This window comes from Kogia breviceps, chromosome 12 (assembly GCF_026419965.1).
Source record: "Kogia breviceps isolate mKogBre1 chromosome 12, mKogBre1 haplotype 1, whole genome shotgun sequence".
Taxonomy (NCBI): Eukaryota; Metazoa; Chordata; class Mammalia; order Artiodactyla; family Physeteridae; genus Kogia; species Kogia breviceps.
Window position 1 is genome coordinate 74,669,227 of NC_081321.1, and position 16,685 is coordinate 74,685,911.

Below are 16,685 nucleotides of genomic sequence, written 5' to 3' on the forward strand. Positions count from 1 at the left end.
TCCATGTCTCATCCTCATGTCCACTTTGTCCTCATTATATCATGTTAGTCATCTATTGCCTTCCAGGTCTCTTTACTGCCCCCTGCCGCTGTCAAAATGCAAGCCCGTTTCTATTTATTTCACACAATCTAATTCATACTTTGACTAAAATTACTTCACAACAGTTGGTTGCCTAAAACGGGACATATTTATTTTAAACAGGTCCTGTCTCCTTGTGATCTGAAGGAGTCAAAGAATTCCACTTTACTGAAAACAAGCTTCAGACTGCAGATGAGGGAGTCTGAAGCAAGCTGTGAGGGATTGGAAAGTCCTATCAGGATCAGCTGGTTGGCTTTGAAGGTAAAGCTCACTTAACCTCTTTGGAGGGTGACTGCAGGCTGAAAGGAGGTCCCTGTTTCCCATCAGGCTGAGCTGCTCTTTGGTGGAGAATGACCTGAGGGCAGGAGAGGCTGCAACTGCTCTAATTGCCTATTTCGGGCCACTGCTGGCTATTGGCTAGCTGGGGTTCCTTCTTCACTGGCTTCTTCCAAAGGGCTTTAGAGTAATATTTCTATAGTTACAGAACAGATATTTTTTTCAGAAACAAAATAATTCCTAAAGTTAGGGTCTAGATATCTGCCTTTTTATCAAGCCCTTAATTTCATTTGGTAGTGGTGGCCCAAGAATCACGCTTTGAGAAACACAAACTTGCAGACAGTCCTTTCTGACTGTACGCCAGCTGATGTGGGCTCTGTGCAGATTTCTCTGCATCTCTACCGCTTTTTGCTAAACTTCCACCCACTTTCCTTTCCCCTCTTTCACCAACCCATTGACGTTATTTTAGTTAGTGATTTATCATTTATTTGTGAATTGTCATTTATGTTTTTCTGCTCTACAGATTACATTTTTTTGTCTGTCTCTGATGATACAGCTCTTGACAACAATGTAGTGGATAGGAGAGTAGATTTTCTTCATTAAAAAAGAAGTGTTACTCTTTTGGAAAAGCATATCCCCATGCTATTAATACTGAGAGGAGTTCTAAAGTTGATATCAGCTGTCATATTAGGATGGCAAAGAAACAGAAAGCAAGTATGTTGGCCAAGAGAAGAGAAAAATAATTTTGGTGTGTGTGTGTGTGTGTGTGTGTGTGTATGTGGTGGGGGGAAATCAGGCTTGACCTTTATCAAGATGATGGATTGAAATGACCCAAAATGTTGACAGGCTGCTTATGCTGAGATGACCAGATACCACAGTCATCGAAGTAATTACAGCTCAGAAACAAGGCAAGTTGAAGTTAAGCCATTTGCCTAATAAAGGTGGAAAGGGAGGCAAGTTATTGTATTTATTTTATCTTATATGGATCAATTTTGGCAGAATTGTTGAATTAGAATTAAATTATAGGTTCCCTCTTTTGTTTGGTTCCCAAATAACAGCATTACTGTATATGGCATTTTAAGGATAATCTCTGAACAGATTCTCTCTCAAAACCTTTGGCTATAAACTCTCAGGAACATTACCTAATCTCATTTTTTCATGTATCACAATTACAAAAGTGTCTCTGAAACCTATATCTCAGGTCCTTATTTCTTTTTAGGTTATAGCCCTGAATTCCCAACATAAATTCAAATGTCCCACAAAAAAATTATCATCTCCTCCCAATAGCTCTCTCCGTGGATTTAATTCTACTTTTGAAAATGCTACTAGCATTCTCTGAGTAACTAATGCTTAAAATCTGAGAGGAGCCTTTAACTTATCCCATATTCTTAATCACTCACAACCAACATTTCATCCAGGACTTTGAATTTTTACCTCAAAATGTTTTTCTGATTTTCAGCATTATGACCCTTGACCAAGTCTTAACTTCACTTGGAGCTTTCATACATATCTCCTAACTGGTTTGGGGTTTTTTGGTTTGTTTGCTTGTTTGTTTTTTTGTTTTGCTTTTTCCTCAAGTTGCTTCTCTATTCAGCAAATTCTGGACTCTACCATCAGATTAATATTCTAAATCATAGATCTCATCTTGTGACTCTAATTTTCAGTGGTTTACCAATATCTATAAAATAAATTATTAACTTTGTGCCCAGGTATTGAAAGCCACTTCTGACTTTTCTAAGTCTATTATAAAGCTCCCCTTTATATATACTTTTAAATTCCTATAAATAGTTGTATTAGCTTAAATGACGGCCCCCTAAAAGATATGTCTACCTAGAACCTGTAAATGTGGTTCTTATTTGGCAAAGGTTATCCTAGATTGCGGTGGGGCCCTAAATTCAGTTACATGTGTCCTTACAAGAGAAGAGAAGGGGAGAAGACATAGAGGAGAAGGTCATGTGAAGATGGAGGGAGAGATTGAAGTTATCTAAGCCAAGAAACACCAGGAGTCATCAGAGACTGGAAGAAGTAAGGAAGGATTCTCCCCTAAAGGCTTCCCAGGGAGTGTGGCCCTGCTGACACCTTGATTTCAGACTCATGGCCTCTAGAACTGTGAGAGAATAAATGTCTCTTGTTTTAAGCCACCCAGTTTGTGGTACTGAGTTGTCACAGTCCTAGGAAACGAACACAGTAGACTTAAGTCTTCTTGAAGATGTCTGTTCCTGTGGTTTCCCTTGATATTCACCATACCTCTCCACCTACTAAAATGATAGGTAGAATTTTTAAGCTCATATAACATGAGAGACACTGTTTTAAGACTTTCTATATATTAAGTTCTTTAAGTATTTTATCAGCTCTATAAAATAGGTATTATTATGTCTACACATAAGTAGGCATACATTCTAGATGAGCTGAAGTTTAACAGAAGTAGTCTTACTCTAGAATCCATGCTCTTAATGCCTTCAAAAATGTCAAGGTCAAAGCTCAAAACATATCCCCTCTGTGAAATCTTTCTCAATTACTTGACTAAAGGAGATCTTTATGATTTCCTATAGTTATTTTGGTAAGTACCACTCGTGAAACATGGCATACACTATCTCACATAGACTTTATTTATTCACTCAGCTAGACTGTAAAATAAGTGACTATACCATATATATATACATATATACATATATATGTATGTATAATATAAATTTTCTTCTACAGAGGCTGGCATAACATTTTTTTCTGGGTTCAAAATAAATAAATTATTGAATGAGTACATCTGGTAGAAGACAAATCGAATGACGTCCGCCTGCCGATGCAGGGGACACGGGTTCGTGCCCCGGTCCGGGAGGATCCCACATGCCGTGGAGCGGCTGGGCCCGTGAGCCATGGCCGCTGAGCCTGCGCATCCGGAGTCTGTGCTCCACAATGAGAGGGGCCACAGCAGTGAGAGGCCTGCGTACCGAAAAAAAAAAAAAAAAAATACAGAAAGAGGCTGACCTTCAGATTTCTGAATCACCAAGGCATTATTCTCTAACCACTGGGTCTCCCCTTACTTTATCTAACAAACATAGAATACAGAAATATGTTCAAAATATTTGGTTTTGGGCTTCCCTGGAGGCGCAGTGGTTAAGAATCCGCCTGCCAAAGCAGGGTACATGGGTTCGAGCCCTGGGCCGGGAACATCCCACATGCTGCAGAGCAACAAAGCCTGTGCGCCACAACTACTGAGCCTGCTCTCTAGAGCCCACGAGCCACAACTACTGAGCCCACGAGCCACAACTACTGCATCCCGCTTACCTAGAGCCCGTGCTCCGCAACAAGAGAAGCCACTGCAGTGAGAAGCCCACGCACAGCAACGAAGAGTAGCCCCCACTCGCCGCAACCAGAGGAAAGCCCACGTGCAACAACAAAGACCCAACACAGCCCAAAATAAAATAAATTTTTTTAAAATGTGGTTTTAGTAACCTTTATTAACAATAATCTCCATATAGAAGAAATATTTAAAAAGTTAAATCTGGGCTTCCCTGGTGGCGCAGTGGTTGAGAATCCGCCTGCCGTTGGAGGAGACACGGGTTCGTGCCCTGGTCCGGGAAGATTCCACATGCCGCAGAGCGACTAAGCCCGTGAGCCATGGCCACTAGGCCTGCGCGTCCGGAGCCTGTGCCCCGCAACGGGAGAGACCACAACAGTGAGAGGCCCGCATACTGCAAAAAAAAAAAAAAAAAAAAAAAAAAAAAAAATTAAATCTGATAAAAATGAGATTTTCAAATTCTTTTAAATAATGTAATAGATGAAATGAATATATTTGTTAGTATAATTGGTTATTTGGTTTTATTTTCAAATTTAACTACAAGAAAAATCTAAGAAAGTCAATGCTTTGGGAAAACCAAATCAAGCTGCTAAATTCAGTGACTTATTTATTCTGTGCAAGGATGGAAAAAAATGACTCACCTCCCTCTTTCCTTTCTAGACTCAGTCATCCTTCTTGAACAACAATTTGTGTGAAAGCAGAATCATCACAAGAAAGATGAGAAACACTAAGTAAAGTATTATTTCATGAATTCTAGAGAAAGGTTTTTCCCAGCTCCAATTTTATAATCTATAAAATTTTGAAGGATGATAAAATTGTATGTTTCAGTTCTAAGCTAATCAATACTACACCTATGGAAAAATATCTAAAATAAGCATGATTCTTATTTTTTTTTCTTTTAGAAATAATGGACATGAAGGAAACATTTTAACAACACAATTTAAAAATCATTCATAAAGAAACAGTATTAACCATAAAATCTGAGTATACATGAAAAGCATAAAGCTAAATATTTTTCCCTAAGCTTTAGTTCCCCATCACTGAAGAAAAAAATTGATGGAAGTAAGGGCATAAGCAAGGAGGAATGAATAGATGTCACAACAAAGTGACCAAGTGAACACATGCTTATATCGGTTAGCAATGTTTCAGCTGCTAGTAACAGAATATGCAAATAGTAACACTTTCAATAAAGGTTTATTTGTTTACACATAATATAAAATCTGAAGGTTGACAGCTACTGGTGATGGTTCCTCAGCTTAGCAATATCCAGAATCTCGGTGATCCTCTTGGTTTTTTCCCATGTTCCTCATCTTAAAGAACAGGAGGCTTTAGTTATCTGTCTAAAAGAGTACAGAACAGAGGAGTAAAAGGCACTTTATCAGAAAAGCACAAAGCTTCTAGGAAGCCCCATTCAATTTTCTCCTTTTGACCTTCTATTGGCCAGAGCTGTGTCAGATGGTCACCTCCGGGAAGGAGGCCATGGAGGGTAGGAGTTGAATCATCCAAACCTCCCAAATAGTATCTGCTACACAATCACAATGGGAAATGACACTGATAGATTTTATTGAGAATTTTATAATCATAGCCTGAGGATATGTTTTTCTTGGAAGATAATTTGATTCTCTATATTCACCTAAAAATCTGGAAGCATTTGATAGTTGAAACTTCCTCAGTGCAGCGATATCTGTAACTGCAGTCTGGGTTGTGTATCTTCCCTTTTTTTGGAATCATTCTTGGAATTGTCCACATGACTGAATCCTTTTCAACGTTTAGGTCCCAACATGGGATCCAAACACTTTGTGGCACAATGGTATTCTGAGATAATCCTGACCTACAAGAAAGGATGTCCAAGGCTCTCCTGAGAGCACAGACACCTAGACTTATGGTGCAGACTTAACCACCAAGGCCTGGATTATCTTGAGTGGGGTGGGACTTTGTCCTGGAAAAGTTTCCTGATGGTCAGCTCTGCCCCAGTCCTCCCAATGGGGAATGGGAATGATATAGTGCTTTTTAAGGCAGTAACGGAGAGAACTCAGTTCTTGACCAGACATCTAGAGTGATGCTACTGGAACAGAGTGGCAGGAGCAATGGCTGTGGTATGGTGACTCAGTAGAAGCTGAGATGGTCTTGCTGCAGGGGGCACACCTGATGACTACGCTACCATGAGCCTGGAGTGGTGGAGCCAGGACAGAATCTTTCATATGAGAAGCAGTGTGTCACACAGGCAAGAGAAGAGGTCACAGGATTCGCAGATGGAGTGCTTGTTGTACTGTCCATCCTGCAGTTGTGGCTTATTTTACCTCTAAGTGTGATGGTGATATCTGTTAGCCTTAGGTCAATGAATCTGAGATCTGGAGTTAACGTTGAGGCGGGAGGGCTTAAGACTGAAGTGTGAGTCTGAACGCTGGGACTTGTAATTATCTTAGGAAAGCTCCCTGAATGGTAGAAAACAAATCTGGTTCATAATATAGCCTATTAACTTTTAAATTAGGAATACTTTAATACTTGGATGATGTACATAATCACAGATCCAGTCAATAGAAACAACTCTTTGACACAAAATGCGATGCCCTCTAAACAATCACTTATGGAAGGTTCGGTGGCTGAATGACTGTGCTGCGTCCTTGGGACCCGGAGCTCTTTTTTCACGGCAGTACTTTTTCTGCTCGGGCAAAAAGGTTCTTGGCTGTTCCTCAAACTCACGAGGGCACTCCTGCCCTAGGGCCTATTGTCTACACCTGAAGCACTCTGCCCTCGATAGATGGCTTGTGCTGCTTCACATTACTCAAGTCTTTGCTCTTGTGTCACCTTCTAAATGAGGGGAACTATCTTCCTGAACTTCCACTTTTAAAACTGCAATCTTCCCTCCCACACCCTGTAATTCCCTATTCACCCCTCTGTTGCATTACCTTTCTTCATATCACTTATCCCCTGATGTGCTGCTTAATTAATTAGTTTATTGAATGGACACCCCGACCCCATCAACAAGAATATAAACTCTATTACAGCAGAAATTTGTATATGTTTTGTTTATTGACATATGCGCAAAGCCTGGCAATAAACGTTAAATGAATATTGGCAGATGAATGAACAAATGATTACATGAATGAATGAAGGTGAGAATGGGGGAAAATCACTGTAGCATGAAACCTGAATTAATAGGAACCAGGAAGAAGATAAAGATTAAGAAGAAGTTATGGGGCTGCAGCAGAGAAAGTGATTGTAACGCAGTAGTGAACTGTTGGGGAGGCATGACAGGGAAGGAAAATTCTACGTTGGTCCACATAAGAGGAAGTGTTAGAAATGAGTAAATTGGTACATGTGTAGAAGCGAAGGATTGAGCTAAAGCACAGATGAACAGTTAGCTGGACATCTGGAGTCTTTATGTATCTACAAATCAGGTGTATGGGATTGTGTAGTGAGAAGAGCTAGAAAAGGTACATGCATCAGCCAGATTGTTCTTGGCTGTGAGGACTAAAACCATGAATGAAGTTTTACCCTTAAAAACACTGTCGGGCTTCCCTGGTGGCGCAGTGGTTGAGAGTCCGCCTGCCGATGCAGGGGACACAGGTTCGTGCCCCGGTCCGGGAAGATCGCACATGCCACGGAGCGGCTGGGCCCGTGAGCCGTGGCCGCCGAGCCTGTGCGTCCGGAGCCTGTGCTCCGTAACGGGAGAGGCCACAGCAGTGAGAGGCCCACGTACTGCAAAAAAAAAAAAAAAGAAAAGAAAAACACTGTCATAAACAGACATTTACTCCCTCTCACAATTGAAAACCCCTATAGGAGGGATGCCTCAGACTGAGATGAGTCAGCAGCTCAATAATATCATCAAGGACCCAGGTTCTCTCCATCTCTCCATGTCCTTCAGTTGTTACATAGGCTTCCTCCTCAGTTTGATTCCAAAATGACTGCTACAATTCCAGGCCTCACATTCTCAACATTAACACATCCAGAAGAAGAAGAGAGATTCTTGTCTCTTCCTGTGGGTCTAGCTTAGAAATAATCAACCTTCTCAGAAGACACTTAACACACTTTCCCTCACATGTCATAGACCAGAGTTGGACCACATGCCCATTTCTGAGTAGCTTCTTCATTTAACAAATGCTTAGTGAGCCCATCTCATGTCACCAAGCACTGTCCTAGGCATCTTTAAATACTACAGCACTAAAAAAGATAAAACCCTTTCCTCTGTGGAATTTATATCCTGGTTGGAAAAACCAAAAATGCACAAATTAACAAAACATACAATGTCAGGTTATAAATTCTGTGAACAAAAACACAGTAGTGTAATAGAGAAAGAAGAATAGATATACACCAGGGGAAGAGTTTGACTTTGGGTGGGCAGAGAAAGAGTCTCTGAGGAAGTGGCTTTTAAGTAGAGACTGAGTGAACTGAAGGAGGGAGCCATGTGAATATCTGAGAAAAGCTGTTTCTATACAGAGAGAACAGCAAGTCCAGAGCCCTGAGCCAAGAATGAGTTTGGCAATGCTCAAGAAACACTGTGGAAGGTAAAGTGTCTAGAACAGAATAAGAAAACTAGAATATGTAAGGAATATGTGTGGTCAGAAAGTTAGCAATGGGGGAAGATCACAATGGATCCTAGGCCTTGGTAAGGATGCTGGATTCTATTCTAAGGGGGATAGGAAGGCATTGAATGATTTTGTGATGTGATTTACATTTTGAAAAGGATCACTCTGCCCACAGAGAATCGATTGTAGGGGGGCAAGTGCAGAGTCAGAGATAGGAGACTAGAACAGAAGTACAGGTGAAAAGGACATTGTGGCTTGGAGAAGGATGATAGTGGTGAAGATCAGAAGATTGAGAATACATTGTGAAACTAGTGAAATGGCTAACCTCTAGCCAGCTGAGTGGACTACTCCTCATTGTTTAAACTGGTCTTCTGGAAGGCATGCATATGGAGGAATTGAGCATAATGTCCACTGCAGAGTATAGTAGCATTGGATTATGAAGAAACTTTAGCTGTGGGCATCTCAAAAAATGTTGGCTGAGTAGCTGGTAAACATGTAGCAGGTTGATTTGTCTGAGAGGCAGACACTGAGATAGAGCTGGGGTGCAGGATGATTATTAGGCCATCCCACAGGTTCTACACCCAGAGCACTTGGAGTTTCTGCAGTGCTTTTCATGGGTATTACCAATGGTCTATCATGCCGCAGTTTCTGAATGGTCTGGTATGTACTATGACTAGTAGTTCCCATAGTTATAAGCCTACTCCCACTTCTCCTTTGATGTAAAGTGTATCATCCTGGTCTGATTTAGTGATACGTGGGAACCTGTTCTGGTTTATCAAGTGTTTGATGATAAACTAGAGATATATATATTTTTACTATCTTAGAGAGGGAATTTTTCAGAGGGTTCTTCTTGGCCTTCCCTAATATGATAGCTCTTACCTCATAGGAGCAGGACTTGATGTGAGAGTTATCCCAACTACCAAGTATGCCTATTCCAATTATACATTCAGAAAGTGATAAAATAACCACCATCTGTGTCTATAAACTCAGTGGATCCCTTGTGGGCTTGATATTGGCCAGAACTCCATTTATTACCTGGTCCCATATGTACACACTCAAACAGGAAGGCCATGATTGGTAAGTTCAATGGTCCTCCAAATGTACAAGCATCACCCTTTCCTCAGTGCAGTTACCAGAATAAATGGCCATAGTTACCACTGGGAATAAATGGGGAAGATTGTTACCATGTTCATTTGTCAAAGTATTGCAAGATATTTCCTGCTGGGAAAGATCAATAAGATTGGGTCTGAAAACTGATTCATATACAGGAACTAGACAAACATGAAAGATAGAATGGACCCCTAAAGATGTCCAAACCCTAATTCCTGGAGCCTGCGAATATGTTATGTTAAATGGCAAAGGGGACTTTGCCATTGTAATTAAGGTTACAGACCTGCATCTTAGAATTGGGAGATAGTCTTGCATTACCTGGGTGAGCCCAATCTAATCACAAGAGCCTTTACAAGTGGAGAACATTCTCAGGTGGAGTCAGAGATGTGCAAGAAGAGGAAGGAAAGGGAAGTACAGAAAAAGGGAATGTCCAAGAGAGTCTACAAGGGATAAGGATTCAGTGCTGGCTCTGAGATGTGGGAGCCCACATGCAAGGCTCCTACAAGAAAATGCAAGAACAGAAAGTGACTTTGGGAGCTAGGGGTGACCCCCAGCTGACAACCAGCAAATAACTGACAACTTCAACTATACAACCACAAAGAACTGAATTTGGCCAACAACTTGAATGACCTCGAATGTAGAGTCTATGGAAAGAAGTGTGGTGAAATGAAAGTCTATAATTCTAGGCTAGCTCATGAAAGATCTGAGAAGATAGGCTTAGACTGCTTACAAGCTCCTCAGAGCAAGACAGTCAAAGAGAAGACCATGCCAGGAGCCAGAAGCAAAGAGGGAAAGGAACTAAGAGATGTCCAGCTGAGAAATCACCAGTTAAGGTCTTGGGAAAGGTCAACCAAATACTCCACCCCTGTGGTGAAAAGAGTTTTTCAGACTTCTACCAAGAGGCCATTTGACAAGGGTCATCAGCAGAGGGCTGGGAAGGTGGTGCTATTACCAGCAGTCAGACAGCAAGTTTAAAAGGCTTTAGCTCTAACTATAGAGAGAAGGCCTTTGGCATGATGAGGAAACTGATAAGACTCTGAATACTCTTAGGAACAAGAGGAACCTGGTAGAGAATGACCCAGAGAGGATCAATGACTATTTAAAATATATCAAAAAGAAGCTGAGTTTTTAAAATCAAAACTGGTTGAGAGTACGTATCCTGTTATATAAAGAAAGATATGCATATACTGTAAGCGGAAGGCCATAAAAAGCTCATTATGGCAGTCACCTATTTTCTCCTCCCTCGGGTTGAATCTGCTTCTCTACACATCAGCTTTTTCATTATTTTATGCTCCTCGTAATTTTAGTTTGTATATTAATTTGTTGGACCTTTTCTTATATCATAACTTTTCACCTTAAACTCACACTGCTCACTGGAAAACATTTCATGTGTTTCTCATTCCAAATTTAAGTTTATAGAAGCAAGAACTAGACAGAACTGAGTCATCTTTTCAAGCCAGGCCATAGAGCTTATTGTTGCCTGGCCAGCCTATAGTCAAGGGACCATTTGATAGATACATGACAGCTCAAGCAGCCAATGTTGTCACAGAGGTAGGCTTGTTTAGAAGTGAGTGTGGTCAGGGAAGGTGCTACAGCCAGTATCTATGTAGCACACTGGCTGATGTTTTCATATAATGCACTCAGAACCCTTTGACAGTATACTCAGGCCATCCATGGTTTCCTTTGTTCACACACTTGGCATGGAAGGTAGAAAAGCGCATTGGTTAGATCTTAGGAATAAAGTATTTCTCCAAAGGGGGAGTTTATATTGAATCCATTCCCTACTCCTAAACACCCTCCTCACCTTTTCTGGAGCTCTTTCTAGAATAAGCCATCTGATTAAAGCCACCTGAAACCCTGACACTCTCCAAAGGATACCAAGCAACTGTCTTTAGGAAGATTGAGCTTTCACTGCCCTCTAGTGGGAGTGGAAGAAGTAGTTCCATTGCTAATAATTGGGGTGCAAGTTTGAATGGATGAGCAGGATCCATCTTATTGTCCAAAAAGAACCATTGTTTTTTATATGGAGGAGTAAAAAAGGAGTATGTATAAAATGCCAAAGCAGTCTGGGAAGAAAGGAAGAGCAAGGAGGAAAGCCTGAATGCTGGGAGGCCCAAGCTTGGAGAGCAAACATAAGTGAAGATGAGACCCGGAAGGTACTAACCAAGGAATGAAGAATTGTCTGAATGACAGGAGCGGTGTGGGGTCAAAGTCTTCATTAGAGGACTGCCTGCATAGCCTCGCCTGAAGGGGATCATCTATGCAGAAGTCATCCATTTTCAGCATTTTCAGGCTTTGAACCACCTGCACCCAAGTATGTGTCTAGAATAATATCAAACCCAAGCCACCTCTGAACTCTCCCATGGAATGCTTCCCCACAATATGCCTTCAGCTCTGAAATTAATGCCTGGAACATAATTAAGTGCTCAGAAGCTGGTTTCATGAACTGTGACATCAACAGGGAAGACTAGACCCTAAGTAGAGTGTTGAAAGGAACTTCTGCATAACTATTTGAATAATGCAATAAAAATAGTATGGCATCCCACCTAAGATATTGGAAAATGGATTCCTATGTTATACTTAAAACAAATATTTCTCTTGAAATCACTCAACTAAATATTATTTGTAACCGAAATAGCTGGATGTAGGTAGACCTCTGTACAGACCCAGTGCAAATATGAGGCATACGCTTGTCCTTTACAGCAGAAAAGTATATACTGTTGAATAGCTTACCTGCAAATTGTCAAGCTATTAAGCTACTTAGGTGAGTAAGTATGGATTCATTCTTAAAACTAGAGAGTAAATGCATAGTGATGTATGACTTTAACTGTTGTAACCAAGATAACCCTACCTAAACCAAGAAGACCTATTTGTCTTCCACGGGGTTTGTGGTATATTGATTCTAAGCTGAGTACACTGTGTCAGTGGAAGACTGTAAGCTAGTTATTGTGGGTGCTGATCTAGCTGGTGATTACAAAAGCGTCTACTTTAGAGCATCTTATATCATCCACTAGGAGGTGTCTAGTCTGTGAGAGTCAACCAAATATTTATGAATAATATGCTGGAGACATATTGTAGGAAAAATGACAAATTGTCCAGAGTAGTCACTAAAAATGACTCTCAATAACCTGTTCTACTGTTCGAATGTTTGCAGTTTACATGGGCCATGCAAAGAGACTCTGGGAACTTCACCCAGTGAGAAATCAAACTGCATCCCATTGAATTTATGGATAAAAAGAATCCCATTGAACTTATGGATCAGTCATCGAAGCAGACCATAACATTCCCCAAAGGGATAAACACCTTATACCATAAACAAGACCCGGGGAACATAGTACTGATGTCAAATTAGAGTGTTGTTGGCAAGCACAAAATAGCTAAGACAAGAAATATTTTCTCAATTTGGTGTTGAAGAGCTAGGCTTACCTTCTGTGTTTGGGGAAAGAATATTATGGGATTGATCGTGTTAAATATATGGCATAAATTTCTGTTTAATACTAATTAGTAAATGCAATCTCTTATCCCCTAGGCCAGGTAAGGAGGACCTGCAAAAGAAAGAGTCCCTATGTCTATGGTTCTTGTCAGGGTACAGCAGCATTGCCTGGAAGGCTTGTTCAGACACAGATTGCTGGGACCCCTTGTCCTGAGTTTCTGACGCAGCAGTCTGGGATGGAGCACCAGTATTTGCATTTCTAAGTGTCCAGGTAATGCTGATAATGCTGATCTGAGAAACCACATTTTGCAATCACCCTCTGCAGCACGTTGGACTTAGTATTTTTGAAAACTTTAGGAACAAGAATGTGGAGGTGACACACATCAAGTTAGAAAATTAAAGAAAGGAATGCAGGTGACTGATTCTTCCTCCCCCATTTCTAACCCTATATGAAAGGGAAAGAACCTATGATAATTTTTTCTTATGTTCTATGTTCTTTACATATGTTACATCATTTAATAGGCACCGTAGTCTTGAGCAAACATAATGTTATAAATTATATTATATATAAATAATAAAATGTATAAAGCCCAAGCATCCTGTGGCTCTTTTTGTCATTTCCCATTCAAAGAAATGTTAGTTTGATATCTAGAATAATTGGCGAGAAATGCAACTTTATGCTAAATTTTTTTTCAAAACACCAAAAAGTGGACAATGCTCATAAGGCATACCAAAAGTCTTTTCTTCCCATCTCTTTCCCTTTCAGTATCTCTCAGAGGCATATGTAATATACAAATATTTTTCTGGAAGACCATGAAAGATTTCGGGCCATAAAAACTTCTATAAGCAGACCAAAAGATCTTGTGTCAGCCCAATTAACTGAGAACCCAGGGAATGTGATTGGATTTCTCTTTGGCTCTTAAAATTTGCATTTGAATTACATTCACCAGAAAAAAGAAAAATCCCAGTGAATTGAGGTGAGTTTATTCCTCAGAGTCCTCTGTTCTCATTAAGCCCAATCCACATTCTACTTTAAAGATTGCTATATTTAAAATTATAGGGATATCCTAATATCTATCTTGAAGTGGTTTTTGTAGAATCGCTTTTGATCAGTTAAAGTGTTATCCCATGACTGAAGCCCAGCCAATCACAGTACCACATTTTCCTTGGCTACAGTGACTGAGCTAGACTGATTAAATTCCCTTCTGGAGCCTTTCACCTGCAAGTAAAATTTCTATCTTTCCATCAGGATTGCCAGTGGCCATTTTGGAATAAGGGAGATAGCATGTTAATCAAGCTAAGAAGAGACAAGCAGAGCTGGGAAATAGACAGAAATAGAGGATCCTTAGAAGAGACATAGGAATGTATCCTTAGAAGCAAAAATCATGGGAAACACTGCTGTATTTGAATTACAAATTTTCCACATACCTTGGGAAAGTTACTTAACCTTTTTGAACCTTAGGTTATTCATCTCAAAAGCAGGTATCTTGTAAGGTTGTTGTGAGGACTGAATGAGTATATATATATATATATATATATATATATATATATATGTATGTATGTATATATGTATATATATATATGTATGTATGTATATATAGTGCTTAGGATAGTGTCTGACACATAGTAAGTACTGTATACATGTTGGATATTTTTATGACATCCTTTGGTCTCCTGTTCTACCCAGTAAAGTGAGTAAATAGGTCAAAATACCTTATACTAGCCTCTATCATAATTAATAAGCACAAAAGATATCCACATTTCTCAAACTAGAACTTTAGTGCAACAGTTACTGGATGTATCAAATCCCAGATACCTTGAAAAAGAGTATAATATTTGTACAATGGTATTCTACTATATGTACTTAAAGATCTGTACTTCATTTTCTTAAAAATAAGATATACAGATCCCTATTTAGTCCTTCACCTAGTATATATTGATGTTATGAATTGGGAGAGTATAAATCAGTGAAGAAAAACTATATTATTCAAGCATATACTATATCCTAAACAATAATTAATTTCTTCTTTGTAAAATGGGGAGTTAAACCAAGTTATCTCTTTTATAGTTTTTAGTTCTAAAAATTCTCTAAAACTGTAGCTCTTTAAAAACTTATGTTTTCAGAATCATAAGACTTTGTTACAAGAAAACATTTAAGAATCATTAGCTAGACTTTTTTATATTAAAGAGAGAGGGCCACATGACTTGACTTAGTACAATTTCTTCAATATCGTTCTAACAGTGGCAGGTGCTTGACTTAAAAGCTGCCAGGAAAAAGAAAAGAGAGAGTTAAAATGAAAATACAGTCAAGTAGAAAAATAATTTTAATTTTTTATAAGGCAAAGTGTGGAGAAAATTGAAGGCAGGTCATGAACCCATATGAGACTGCTAGAAAGAGCACTATAAGAATACGTTTCTAGAAGGAAGTAGAAAGAGATTACTTTACAATCCAGGTGGAATGGTGACCTTTATTTTTTATTAGTAGAATATTATGCATTTTGCAAGTACTGGCTGTTGGGGCCCTCAGTTGTTAGAGACTCAGAAACATTCTATAATTTTGTTCCTTTTTTTTTTTTTTTTGCTATTAATTAACCTTCAAATAAGCCTCTCTAGTTTTGCAGAGTGATTTCCATATTCTAATCCTAGTGAATGGTGTGAAGTATTAAAACTAAAACAAATAAAAAGAGAAACATATGAAACCACAGCTATTTATAGGATAAGAACTATTCAGTGAATCTAAATTGAGACTATTGTTCACTCATCCTAGGTCAATAAAATGTTAATATAATAATAAGTTCCTTGTTGTCTTCTTCTTTATAATATGGCCCTTAACCATGCATGTAACTAAAATCATGAGTCTGTGCTGGTGTAAAACACAGCTTTTAAGTAGAGAATATTAAAATATTTCAAGAAATCCTCTATGGACTCTTCACGATCAAATGCCCTGTCTGAAAAAAAAAAAAAAAAGCAACAGTTAGTTAAATAGCTATCTTTGGAGAAATTTTCTCTTGTGAATCTGAAAAAAAAGCTTTAAAAAGATATAAATATATGTTGATGCAAAGACATGAGGGAAAAAGGATGAAAGAACCTGTGCCAAGATGCTCTTTGGCTCATTCTCTTCAATTCATTCTTATCCTCATCCCTATTCCCTCCCACCATAGGATTATTTCTACTCTTAGTGGATCCAGTTTACCTCCTGCCTCCTAGGACTGGTTTAGCTCTAAGCTCCTGACCTCATAAGACATTATTCGGCACCAAGATCATTCTTGCTCCTGGGCTCTACATCTACTGCTCAGGCTGTGCTTAATAATGCTCCCACTTTCTTTGAATCTGAGTGGTGAGAGTTCTTTTCCTTTGTCCCTATCCCATGTTCCCAGCCTATATTTTAGATCCTATGTTATGGCTTTTCTGATGTTCACCAAGTCCCTCAAGGAGGATCTGTTTTACCACCCTAAACCTCCTTCCTTATCCTGATGGCCTAGAATACTATATACTCTTATTCCTCAAGTGGAAAGTTCTCAAGCTCTTTGCCTTTACGGGCTGCATGCCAATCACCGTTCCTTTTGTATACGCTCTGATCATGTGTTAGAATCATCTGCTATAGTAATTGTTTTCCAGTCCTACAGTCCTTCAGTTTCATGCAGTAGCATCCGAAGCCAGAGTGTTGATTGTTTGTGACAAATAGTCTCAACTCTATAAAATAAATCTAAATGTCAACTCTAAGGATTGAAGGAATCATGAGAAAGAGGGCTTTCAGTAACACTTCAGCAGACAAAGAATGGCAAGTATGGAGAATTCACTGGGGAATTAATAAGACATGAATAGGAAGAGTACAAGGCAATGGCAAAAGCCAGTTGAAAATGGAGAGCAAGAATCTCTAATTGTTTAATTCTTCATGATTTTGAATATTCCCTAAGGATTACTAAGTGAGCTTGTTCGGGGAGCTTGGGCAGTGTTTACC

The 16,685-nt window shown here is 39.4% G+C and overlaps 1 long non-coding RNA gene across 9 annotated transcripts in view; it reads left to right on the top strand.

Moving 5' to 3' along the window:
- LOC136792280 (uncharacterized) overlaps window positions 1-16,685 on the top strand; it is a 520,212-nt gene that overhangs the window by 181,029 nt on the left and 322,498 nt on the right. For 7 of the 9 annotated variants that reach the window (XR_010835849.1, XR_010835850.1, XR_010835851.1 and 4 more), the window contains one exon: window positions 202-339. The exons of the other annotated variants lie outside the window; for them this stretch is intronic. This is a non-coding gene — a long non-coding RNA (uncharacterized lncRNA). The remainder of the gene's footprint in view (window positions 1-201; window positions 340-16,685) is intronic. 9 annotated transcript variants of the gene reach the window in all.